The following is a 13,396-nucleotide window of genomic DNA, read 5'->3' on the forward strand; positions in this document are numbered from 1 at the left end:
CCCGAAACACGTAAATAAGCGGTAATTCAATTTTTTCAAAGGAAATTTAAGATTTCATGGCTTTTGATTGATAAAATGTTGTTCATGTGGGCTAAAAATTGTTTATGTTGCTGTTTTCCATGAGTACTTGTTGATCATAATCAGAAAATAAAAAAACATGCATCTTGTGACTCAAAATAATACACTAAAACACGTAAAATATGGAAAAACAAGGGAAAATGATGTTTTTTGGGCATAAAAATGGAAGAATAAATAGGAATACCAACTAAATTTTCATATTTGTTGCAAGAAGGAACTAAGGGCCACAGCCCATAACCTATTTTGAATTTTCAGTAATAAAATAATACAGAAAATAAGGGAAAATACAAGGAAAATAGAGGAAAAACACTAAAAATAGGGAAAAATTTGCATTTTGGATGCGGAAAATTAATAAAAATTAAGAACAATGTTTGTGAATGTTTGTGGGGGCTGAAGCATGAGGATTTGCCTCAGTTCAACCCCACCTTCTTGTTCTAGTGTGTGTTTTTCCGCTTTTTACACATAAAATGATGGCAAAATGCCTTATAAATCTATACAACAATGCAACATTTGATCGATGGGAGGGTAGAGTGGTTAAAATGTGGAGTAAAATGATGAAAAGATTGTTGGTTTTTGTTTGCATGCCATATAGGTCGGGGAATAATTATAGAATGAGAGCCTAGTAGCATGAGGGTTTCCTCGGTGCTAGGTTCGTGCAACGCCGCATAAGAACGGTAGTTGAAAATCATTGAAAGGATGTTTTCCACATGTGCACAATATTGATTTTACAATTGTTTGAGCACTTAGCATCCACAATATGCATAAATCATGGAAATATTTAAAGGTATCAGAAATCCTGGATGCACAGCAATTGCTTTCATTAGGACCTTGACCTACGTTGAGTGAGAGATAGGACACCCTAAGCGTAGGCTAGTCGTGGGGTCTTGGGGAAAGAGAAGTAAGGACAATGGTACATTCCTGTATACGATTAAATGGTACCTTGAGGAGATTTTGTACGAAATGTTTATATGTTGAGTGACGCACCGAGGGGCCAATCTCCAAGGTGTAGGAGAGTCGCAGAGGGGTGGCGGCATTCAGCCGTTGGAGGACCCCCTATGTCTGTGCTTCGTGCCATTAGGCAATGTGTAAGGGACTCCCTCTGAGGAGTAGTGGGTGAGAGAAGAGTGGACTACAAACGACGTAATACAAACGCAAGATATTTAGGAAGGCAATGTATGTGTCATCAATGCTCCTAGCCGCAAGGCCGTGGGGTTGTTGAGCGCGTGAGATAGAGGTTCGGCTAGTGCACGAGCCAGTGCCGGCCCGTTCTAGATTCCATCATGTTGCTACAAATTCCCACGTCCACCACTGTCCCACAATGTTTTCAATCACATGCTTCAACTCGCGAACCTTCTCATTCTATACTTGTAGAACTCTCCTACAGTTCACGATCAAGTCCTCACATTTCCATCCTTGCGTGTTTTCATTTGTAAATGCAGATACATCTAATTGTTGAAGCTAATATTTCGTAATAGTTTGGTTGAAATATATATTACATATAATAGAATTGAAGGGTATGAAATTTAAGGGCCTTAGCATATATACTATGTAATATAATTGAGTGGTGTGAATTTTAGCATATGTACTACTCATTACCGTTCACAAGAAAGATTGAATTGTAGACCAAAGGACAGTGTTTGATCCAGTCATATTATTTTTGAAACCCTATTGCAAGGTGTTGTTACTTGTTACTGAAAATTACATACATCATCCTGCTCAAGATGGGGTAACGTGTTTATATAGCATCCATGGTGAAGATATAGCATGGTGCTATATAGCCTATTATCTTTACAACACTTTAATTATGTTGATGATTGGATCATTCCCTTACCTCAAGTAACTATTTGAACCTTTTATAATCTTGTAGGGTGTTGTGATAATTTCATCACCTTGTTGAATCAGTCCATTGTTATATACATATTTTTGTTTTTGAAGACTTAATTACCCTTCCCCCAATAAAAGAATGGCTTAAATCCACACTCATGAATCTATTGGTCATGCTAAGTTAAAGATCTCATGAATTGGCGAACTCCTGTGAAAGTATACACAACAAGACAAAGATTGCTACAATAAAGTCAATGTCACTTTGTCTTCATCAATTAGGAAAGTATAGGTATAGTAGCATTAATTACTCAATGAAATAGTCATTTGAGTGAAACTGAAGCAGACGACATTGTCATAACTTTGTGTACAAGTTCGCATCATAGTCTCATCAATAATGTGAACGGTTATTCATGCAAAAGGTGAAAATGTCTACTGCCTATACTATAGTCTCGAGGGTTAAAAACTTCTCCCCAAATCCTTAAGAAATCACTCTAATTGAGATTATAAATGGAGTTGGAATGATTGATAGTTTGGCTCTTGTTAATACGCATTGCTATTAAGGACAACACATTTACTTGAAGATAATAAACTTCATATGCATTTTAAAGAGTCATTTTTGTGTTCTCTCTCCTACTTATGTTTCTTTTTGGATCTAGTGTGTGCATATGTGAATTTCTATGTTCCTTTAAGGTAGTGCTCAAGCAAACTCCCATGTGCCTTGCACTATATAGCAAGTATTCTTATGTGCTTAAGGTGTGAAGCAACATACTGAGTAACAATAAATGATTCTATTGCCAATAAGTAGTAGCACAGATGGTTTGAGGAGGTGAGTGGGATGCATAGATGATTTTAAGAGCCAATTTATACTTTCATGTTATAGAATATGCGGCGAAACTTGTATTTTAGACTTTCGAAAGTGTGACGATTTGTTCTCTAAACCAAATATATCCTATAATCGGTTGGTGAATATTTTTTATGAAAATAATAAAGTAATAAAAGGTTTAAAATGTGGCATATTTTTGCATTTTGTTTATCGATTCTCTTGACATATGTATCTTGAATTCATGATGCATGTGACCTGCTTCAAGCAGCGTGTTCACTAAACAACCAACCATACCTAAGACCCAAGCTGTCAAATCTATGACAACCACAAAGGCCAAAGCCCCACAACCTAAGCCCATCTATCGGCCAAAGCCGTAACCCGTTGGCTCTAAACCAACCACTACTAATGCTAGAGTAAAGTCTCTAGAGACTCAATCAATCAGTCCCATGCAGCCTGAACCCACTATGTCTTTTGAGATCTCATAAACCCATCAACTTACGCGGAAACTAGGTGTCCTACAATCATTTAATGTGACCGAATCTTGCATGCTCAAAGCAGCTCATGATGAAGGTTGCACGTCTTCTAAGCCGCAGAACACATAACTAACCTTCCAAGCAGATGCTCATCCCAAGGAACAATCTAGCGGAACATCATTGCTAATGCATCCATCTAGTTCTGTTCCACCATAGCCACCAACAAGTCTTAGGCCTTCATATGAGCAACACTCATTTCTTGCTATGGTCAAGTACCTTGTTGCCAATTCAGGTGATGACTTGGTTACTTGCATTAAAATACTAGACAACACATTCACGACCTTCACCTAAAGTTATGGGCGGCTAGACCTTGGCCTTCTTGATGAGCCACTTGCTTCTGAAATCCGTGCCTTATCATGCACTTGGGAAGAGTACGATGAGCTCATGACCATCAAATTCCCCAAGGTTGCAGCTAAGCTTATCGCTAGCAGTGAAGTCTCAAAGGAGCAAGCAATCATCGGCAAGATGCTGACCTCACGCCGAAAGCCTTCCGTTTCTGCACCAATCCAAGAGCTTGAAGAGGTCGTGATTCTTGCAAACTCTACCTCTTCATTCTTACAGCAATGGTACACCTTATGCCTCCAACGGGATCGAAAAGGTTGCCAAAATATGATGAATGCCGAGCAGAGATGCACAATCAAGGCTGCAGAATATGACCCCATGTACATAGCTCCTACTTCTTTTAGGGTTATGGCCATCCTACATAATAAACTACTTGACAACCATTTATTGGCCCATCCTTACATTGACCAAGTCCTTACAGAAGAAGAGCTACACGTTGCTAGCCGCCTCAAATCTGGTGATGTGCTACATGATGTCCTAATGTATATCACGCAAGCATCCATTAGATCGCATGAACTTGACTGTCATGCCCAAGTTGGAATACAACCCAAATTTCTACCAGTGTGGCTATCGTCAAATTAAACACATCACATTATGCTTTAACACCCTTGCCTCGTCCTATTCAATCCTAGGAAGGATTTTCATCTTTCCACGAGGGGGAGGGGGGAAGGTGATCAGGAAAACGTAACACAAAGGAAAAAAAAGAAGAAGAGTTAAGGTGATTAGGAAAACATAACATAAAGGAAAAACATAATGAAGAGTTGAACTATGCATAAAAACTTAAGAGCAAAGCGCACTTGGATTTCGTGAGTCTGGCTTAGCAAATGCCCTATGTGATGGCAAATCAACTATGAATTTGCTACAACTAATATGTTTGTCACCTAATGTTTGCAAGGATTTCAGGAAAATCCTACAAACAGATTAAAGTTTTAGGACTTGTTGTGATGTCAATCAAGTGGGTAGCAAATGGTGGATACATGTGGAGAAACATTGTTGTAGGGTGCACATGTAAGTGGATTTTGATAGAAAGTGTAGTGGTAGACACAGGTTCATCCATGAACATAATGAGTATGGACTTATTGGAGAGGCTTGGTCTGCCCATCCAAAATAATATCAACACAATCCAAAAAATGACTTATGATAGCTTGAGATATCCAAAAGGAGTGGTATCTCAATGTAATGTGCATGCCTATCAGCTGCCCAAACACGTTTTAACGGTTAATCAAGAAATGAATTTAAGCGTCGCCGCCTAGCACTCCCAGGGAATGTTCGGGGGTTTTTCACCTAGGGTTTCCCAAGTCCACCTCACAATAGAACGTTCACAGCCAAACCCACTAGGATCCACCTGAAATCTGGGTTCCTAGGGCCAAGGTCTCCTAACAGCATTTTAGCGTTGGGTTTTGGACATCCTACTTTATGCAGAGATACCCAATCCGAAGCTGATCCATGCCGCACTTGGTTCAAAGAGAATGGGAAACGAGAGGGATACGCCACTCAACCTCTCTACTCGTAGGGCACAATCCCATTCCGGTCCCCTAAAACGGCATGAATTGGGTTCTAACTTAACAATACCTAAAGTCGAACGGTGATAAATCCTTGTGAGAAGCCTCCCAGTTCTCTGGGACCTCCCTGCCATAGGACAAACCCGTCAAGGATTTCGTCCACCCGCTTCCCTTGATAGATTTTTTCTAATTAAGTCCTACCACATTTATGTGTAACATTCAAAATTAGCTTCATTAATTAAGTCTTTTAGTGCATAGGGTTTGTTCCCGTAATTTATAGCACAGACACAAAAACAAAACAAACAATCCTTTTGTCAAACAAGTTCCTTAACTTATCTTCAAGTTAATCTTTGTCACTTGCCCATACAGGAGAATTATGTATCCCTTCTATCCAACAGAAGCACCTGGTCCAAATCACATAGCACCATAATTTCCATCCTTTATCTAGAATAGGATCTTCCAATGCCCTAGATGTTGGGCTCATGGTAGTCTACAACTTCGTTTCGGACTTGGAAAGGGGTGTCTAGAGCTCCACTAACCCCGAACGACCAAGGAGTGAGACACAACCTCCGTGGTTGGCCTTTTCACCACTTGACCTTTGGCCCGTGAATCAAGCAATGCCCTCTTGGGGTAATCCACGGTGCAATCTTGGAGATGATCCCACCCATGCAAATATCCTTTCTTAATTAACCAATTAAGAGTCAAGCATAATCAAGGCAATCAACCTAATATCATCTTCCAGTGAAACATTCCTTTATTTCTCATGGCTACTTCTCATTACTATCCTCTTTGCCATGCTTTTACCATCAAACACAATCACTTGGAACAATCATCCAAACAACAAACCAACAACCAATTGAATGTAAAAGCATTTAGGATGTTGTTTGGTCAACCAACAAAAAAAATCAATTGTATTCTTCCCAAACAATGCAAGAATAGTCGCGATAACATTCCCATCACATATCTGCTCTCCCCCCTTGGGATTAAAGAGTGATTCTATGTAAAATTTACTTAACACTTGTATGCACAATTTTTAATATCATTCTTTTTACGATTATGCCATTCATAACCCTTGATTGATTCTTCTTAGTAATTGGTCTATTGATGAATAAGCCATATGCAACTAGGTGCAATTAACTTCCCTTGATACATGCACTTTGCAAACTCCATCTTTTGAATATGTGAGAAGAGGCATATCCTTTCCCATGACCTATTCTTGTACATCATAGTATGGAGCCTAATGTATCTCATGTGAGAATCAAAGCAAGAATCTATCAATTTAGAAATACATTACTTACAACCGGAACGACAGTTGGATTGACAGTGATGCCTTCGCTTGAAGCTTTGTTGCCAGTTGTATGATTTCCATCTGCACATGACATTCTTTGCTTGGAGGCCATCGTCTGCAAGTATACTTAAGAGATTAAGAAGGCGGAATAAATTTGAGATGGGAGAGTGTAAGAGAAGATGGCTAAGTCAAGGATCGAGATAGAGGGAGTTGAGCTAACTCTCTCCCTTGTAGCCTCTCGGAGTAACTCTTCTCTCTCTTTCTCTCTCTCTCTCTCTCTCTCTCTCTCTCTCTCTCTCAAGATCTCTCTCACAATCTCTTGGAGGGGTATCCTTCTCTCTACCTCTCCCTCGTAGTCTCTCTGAGTCTCCTTATGCTCCCTTCTACCTCCCCATGCCTCATATTTATAATGAATTATAGAAGAGGGGATGAGGCTGAGAACAAGAGTGGAGGGGCTCTTGGAAGAATCAGTGATCTGATGCTCAGATCATAAATCTGATGGTTCCATTGGTTCCAAAAGGGAGGTAAAACCCTTGAACACTTGGTTGGAAAGCTTTTAGATCACTCCTTCTTTCTCTCCCTATTCGAAGTGTTGTCTACTGCCTGTAGACTACGATCAAGGCGCACACGATTTCGTCAATCACTCTCTTTATCTTTTTTTCTTTTTATAAAATCTCCAAACTAACTAAAACATCACTTTCTTTTCTTTTAAATGACATCCAGTTCTATCTTTTTAGGATAATATCTAAAATATACTAGTTTTTTTGGTCCAAAAATCTAATATCTTTGGACCATCCATATTATACACATTAACATTAATGATTAATATGGCTCATAACTCTCGTTCACGTTTTAACTTTCGTGAAGGGTGGCTATGGTCCTTGTTAATCCGAGGAAAATATCAAATTTACAACTCTTGATTCTCTTTAAATCAAATATTTTTAACTAAATCAAAATTATTAGTTATTAATGTTTGTTAGTTTTTACCTTAGTAAGTCTTTAGTTAGTAATCTTACTAACTTATTAATTGACTAACTAACTTTTGAACTAACCAACTAACTTTTATTGCATGGAAATATTACACTCAAGTACATGTGACCTTAGTGCATATTGAGTGTGCTCTTCACTTTCACGTTATTGGATTTGCTAGGAGGCTAAGCTATCGATTGTTACTTGGGCAACCATGGATCTTACACTTTCATTGTTTAGTGGATATCCCAACTCGTTGGTTGATCTTTGGATATGGATCAAAGAGAACAATTTTTGATACTTACCTTGAGCACCCATTGAATGAAAGGCCTTACCTCCCACTATAGAATGGGAGACACTTGAGGGCACCTCTATCGTAGGAACATCAAGCTCCAGTGATTTTGATGAGGGTTTCATAATAGAGCAAGTCTATTAAATGTGTTTGAATGAGCCGATAGGGCCAAAAGATTAGATATGTGATGTTAATGTAGTAGAGATGGATCTTGGGACTCGTAATGAACCCTGTCCAACCAAACTCTGGTACTATATTATCCAATGATGAGCATGCAAAGTATGTGTCAATTCTATAGGAGTTTAGGTATATATTTGCATGGAGCTACAATAAATTGAAGGATATTCCCCTTTTATTCGTGTGCATATGATCCCATTGAAAGAAGGCACTAAGCTAGTAAGGCAGAAGGCTATACAAATGCCTTTTGAGTTGAGGGAGCCTCTTTTTGAGGAATTGATGCGTCTAAAGAAGGTATGTCTAATTTTCCTTGTTGAACACACTAAATGATGCTTGCAGATTATAATAAGGAAGAAGAAAAGTAATCAAATCCTATTATGTGGATTTCAAGAAGCTAAATAAGCAGTCTGTGAAGGACTACCACCCTTTGCCCTTTATCAAGTAGATACTAGATTAGTTAGCAGGGTGAGAGATGTATTATTTTTTGGATTGTTTTGTGGGCTACAATCAAATGGCCATAATTGAGGATGACAAGATTAAAATGACATTTATCACTATCTATGGTACCTTTGCATACCATGTTATGGCTTTTGGCTTAGGAAAAGATAGCTAACAAGACATTCATTGATATTTTCCCTAAATAGCTCAAGGTCCTTATAGATGATTTGGGTCTGCCACGATCCAAAATAGATAGCTTATTATTTTGCATAAATGTTTTGAGAACTTCCATGAGTATTGTATCATGTTAAATCCTTAGAAGTATGTATTTGGGGTTTCTTATGATTTGTTGTTGGGCCATGTTGTGAGAGTGCAGCCAATATTTCCATTGATCTTGACAAAGTAGTAGTCATTGTGGCCATGAGCCAATCCACCATCCCTAGGGAGGTTCATAGTTTTATCTCATTTATGGGCTATTATCATTGGTTCATTAATGCATTGGTTGAGTGTTATTGTCCTTTCACAAATCTCTTCTCGCATAACCATGTGTTTTGAATGGATTGAACCATGTAAGGAAGCATTTGAGGAGGATTGTACCTGTTTTACACCCCCTCTTTGGGTTGGACTTTGATTATCATAAGTATGAGTAGGTTGATCATTATGCCAGGTTACATTGATAAAGCCTTTCTATACACATATATTTTGATGGACCTTCTCAAGGACCTCCTAAACATGTGAGTGTAGGGTTCATCATTAAAGATCCCCCCTCATTGAGTGGTTTTGAATATGAGAGTGTATTTAGATAGCACTTTTACTAATAATATGGAAAAATATAAGGCCTTGCTTATGGGGCTAATTTTAGCCAAACATGGTGATATTCATGGTGAAAGGTGGCTCATAATTGGTGATCAACTAGTTGAATGGGATCTATAGTCTAAGGGATCCCATTCTATGGATATTCCATCTTGTAGCCTTAGACATACTATGGATATTCCATCTTGTAGCCTTAGACATACTTGAGGACATACTTGAGATCTTTGAGCTAGTGACTTGCAAGTTCATTATCTTTCACTAAAATCGCTTTGCAAAATCCCAGCTATTTATGCCTTTGTCGAAATTGTATTTCTCAATTGTGATCTGGAGGGGCTTTTACAAGTGTTTGCTAATATTAGCACAAGGCTACCATGGGGACTGTTTGCTAAAATGTCCAACTTTGGCCATTGATGGTTAGTATGGGTTATGAGCTAGGTTGCAATCAATCATCTTCCTATTCTTTCATGGATGCATCAAATCATTCAATGGCATATTCATCAGAAACCCCTTGCCATTTATGTAGGGTGGTTAGCCAACAATTTGATACATTTATTAGTGTAGGGCTTGAATAGTCCATCCATTAGTCTGGATTTTGTGCTTTAGTAGGATTTATGTGGGGACTAAGGGTTTGCTTTCAGTGGTAGATTGCTGCATAATATGCTTTATGGTTATATTTCATTAGACCAAGAGAGAAATTCATTATCTTTCTTGGTGCGGATGCTTTTAACGCAAGGCCTATTAGTTAGTACTATTTTGCAAGTGTTGTGCATCAATGTTGACACTTCTTTAATTCCAAGTATCTCTATCACCTTGTCCCTTGTTGGTTATTGATTTTTTTTTGTAAGGCATGGGTTGGAATCACTTGTATATGTTTTTCTATGGATCTGAGGCCAAGACTTGGGCTAGGGTTTTAGTATCCTTGCTAAGTGGGATACCTTGCTTAGTAGGTTCTTGCTTAATGGTTCTTGTAAGATGACTTTGGGTGTCAAGCCTACCAGCTTTATAGTTAATAGGAAGCCACCTGTCTTTGGTAGGGTAGTCAACCTACTAGGAGTATTTAGTTTGATTTTCTATCATGATAAAGTCCCCTAGTGAGTGAGGGATTTTCCTTTTAGTGTGGCCTATGGGATGATATTTGTTCCAATTCCAATCATGTGGCAAAAGAAAAGAGAAGTGCTAGAATATACTTGATGCCTCACGTGGCTTGGTAGGTTCTTGGGGGGTTCAAGTGAGAGGCCTAAGGAAAATGCAATGTCTTCCTTGGGATGAGACCTAGATGTGGGGTTATAAGAAAAAAAAAGGGAAAAAAAATGAAATTTGGGTATCACCTTGTGAGATTCTAGTAGGCTCTTGGATTTAAGCTAGCAGACCCGAGGCCAATGCCTTGTCTTCCTAGGGCAATACATTCCAAAATGGATAACATGCCATTTCCACTAAAGAAAAGGAAAATATACATACATGTTGTTGGACTGTCAAAAAAATTTCTAAAAGAAACTTAATGGGTTTATCTTATATTTGCCATTAGTGGGTCCTAAGTGGTAGAGCGTCAACATAGGCCTCTTACTTGTATTGGTGTGAGCCTGGGTTATACCCTAGGTGGCTGTCTAGCTAGGTTGAGTTGTTATTTGGTTCATCATATGACTATATGGTAGAGCTAGTTATTGAGTGTCATTTCCTTAGGGAGACCCTCATCCCTTGGTCCTTTCTTTGTCTATTTGATTCATGGGTGTGGGATTGAGTGTTTATTGTTTTCTATGTTATGTTGTTTTATTTTTTGCCTATCAATTGTGCTTTCATGTATTTTGTTTTCTTGGTAGGATGTATTTGTGGATTCGATGGGTTGGGTCACCCTATCCCATGGTCAATTATGAGAGGAAAATTTAAAGGTGCACTTTTTTATATTCTAGACAATTTTAGGTGGATCCACAAGGCATTTGTGAGTGATAATAAAGAAAATGAACATTTTGGCTCTAAAGTGGTTCATGGTGCAAAGCAATCAAGGCATAAGAGACATAATATTTTAAAGCAAAGTGCAAACTCAAGTCCGTAAATAATAAAGAAGCATCTAGCCATCACTTGCAAATTGATTCCGTGCATTTGGGATCGAGTTTGAGATTACGAGGTGTTAATTTGTGAAGGACAAGGTCCGAATAGCCTAGGAGGCCAAAAATTGGCCAAGATTTGAAGGGATGTTGACCAATTTCTATGGGAGATGGACCAAAGGATAAAGACATGCTTTAATTTAAGGTTTTTTTTTTGGGCATGGATCATGAAGAGAAAGGAATAGAGAGCAAAAGAAGTAGATGCTATATTTCATGGCTTGTGATAATTCATACATGTGAGATATTCATTGTCTGTCATGAAGAACATGAAGAATGAATTTCCATCTCCATCCTCTACGCGCTCATGTAAATGTTGTGGCCTAATTTTAAGATATAGAAATGCTCCTTTTCTAGTATTTCTCTCTCCTCACTCAAAATAGTCTTCCTCTCTTCTCCCTTTTCTCTTGCATAATGGCTATTCATGAGAGACGGGGGAGGAGTGAAAGAGAGGGAGAGGTGCGAGTTATGTGAAAGAAATGGTTTGTGGCATGTTACTCATATGTGTGGAGGACTCCTCAAGCATATCAATGGCTATGGTAAATGTTAGTGGCCCTGGGAACCACTCAACATCTCATTTGTGAGAGGGCGTATAGGTGGTCAATGGGTAAGTGGCTTAGTTTTTATAGCGAATAAAATCCAATTGAGAAACTATTATAAAGACATATAAAGAAATACATAAAGATAGTTTTCACTACTTAACATTGGTTGTTCTCAGTTTTGTTGATTTTCTATTAATAACATAGCTTAAAATAAAAAAGTAAAAACATAAAAAGTAAAAAAGAGATTACCAATAAATAGAAGAACACTAAGAATGGTCCAGTCCATTTGCTCAATTTTGTAGATGAATCTAGCCTTTAGCAACTTATATATCTCCTCCTTTGATAGTGAGTGCATGCTTTGAATTCATTGCATAGTATGTCCATTGTTTAGTTGGTCTTGCCTCAAGAGTTATTGGGATGTTATGGGTCATGTCCTATTAGGCTGACCCTGGACGCGCAACGCTAGAGTCATCGAAGATTGGGGTAATAGCTTGATCTTCCTTGGCAATTGAACGGACGCCGTAAGAATAGAGATGGACACTTGGAAGACCTCACTAGTCCACCTAGACGCCATCTCTGCTATGCTCAAAGGGAACACTCAGGTCAAGAAGCCCTATGGGCCCTTGACCAAGTTTATGCCCAGAGGATGAGCGGGATTGGATGCACATTCTCGCTACAATCAACCTATCATTCTCAGACCATGAGGCGTATGAGCAAGCCATCAAAAGGATTGGCAAGACCAATGAAGCACTCTCTACACCACTCTGCATGATGGCAGCAAGCATCCATGGAAAGCCTAAGCCTATCACCTTCCACGTACCTTCCAGCAAAAGGGAACTCCAGGGGATACTGGAATACCTAACGAACTAGCTAGCTGGCAACCCAGCTGCAAATTTCAAACCACTCCAGGATCTCTTAGAGGAATCCAAGTGGCAATGGACCAAGGTGCATAATTTGAACCTCATGTATAATTGGGCCCTAGTTCCTGACCAACGACACAAGGCATACCAAGCCCTAGGAGAGGACGAGGAGTCACATGATAAGGATTCCAGTGACGAATACGAAGATTGCCAATCCTTCAGTGAAGAGAGCGAGGGTGAAATAGATACCATAGAATACGACACTGAAGGACGAGAAATTGAGCAGATATGAGCAGACGCCAAGCCGCAGGGAAGGCAGGCCCTTAGAGTAGAGCGAGGAGTCATGCGCATGGAATGTGATCACGCTTGGTTGGAATCCATAGGAGCCATAGACCTTGAACAAGCTGGCCTAGCCCAGCCAGGAACGACATCAATACTTAGGACCGAATCGCCATCTGAACTGCGGCTACCAAGGGAGACCACCTCTTCTAGCGAAGATGGAGGGTTTGACTGTGAATTGGAAGTTACTTCGGATAGTGATTCAAAGATCCCTAGGCTGCCCATGACCAGACGCACCAAGGGGGACCTATCCGTCCACGTGAGGCGTAGACGGTTAAGGCAGGAAAAGGCAAAGCATCCCAGGGATACATGATCAGAAGAACAGCAAGAGCCGTAGGACCTCCCTAAACGCTTCACGAAATTCAAAAAAGGGGATAGGGTAGTAGTTCTATTAGGTGCCAAATGTCAAGGGCAGACAAGCGAACCAATCGAAGGACCAGCCAAGGTCAAGGAGTTAGACCTAGCCCAAGAAGAGGA

The sequence above is a fragment of the Lygodium microphyllum genome, chromosome 28 (genome assembly GCF_053477565.2).
Source record: "Lygodium microphyllum isolate KBCC chromosome 28, Lygodium_microphyllum_v1.1.10, whole genome shotgun sequence".
NCBI lineage: Eukaryota > Viridiplantae > Streptophyta > Polypodiopsida > Schizaeales > Lygodiaceae > Lygodium > Lygodium microphyllum.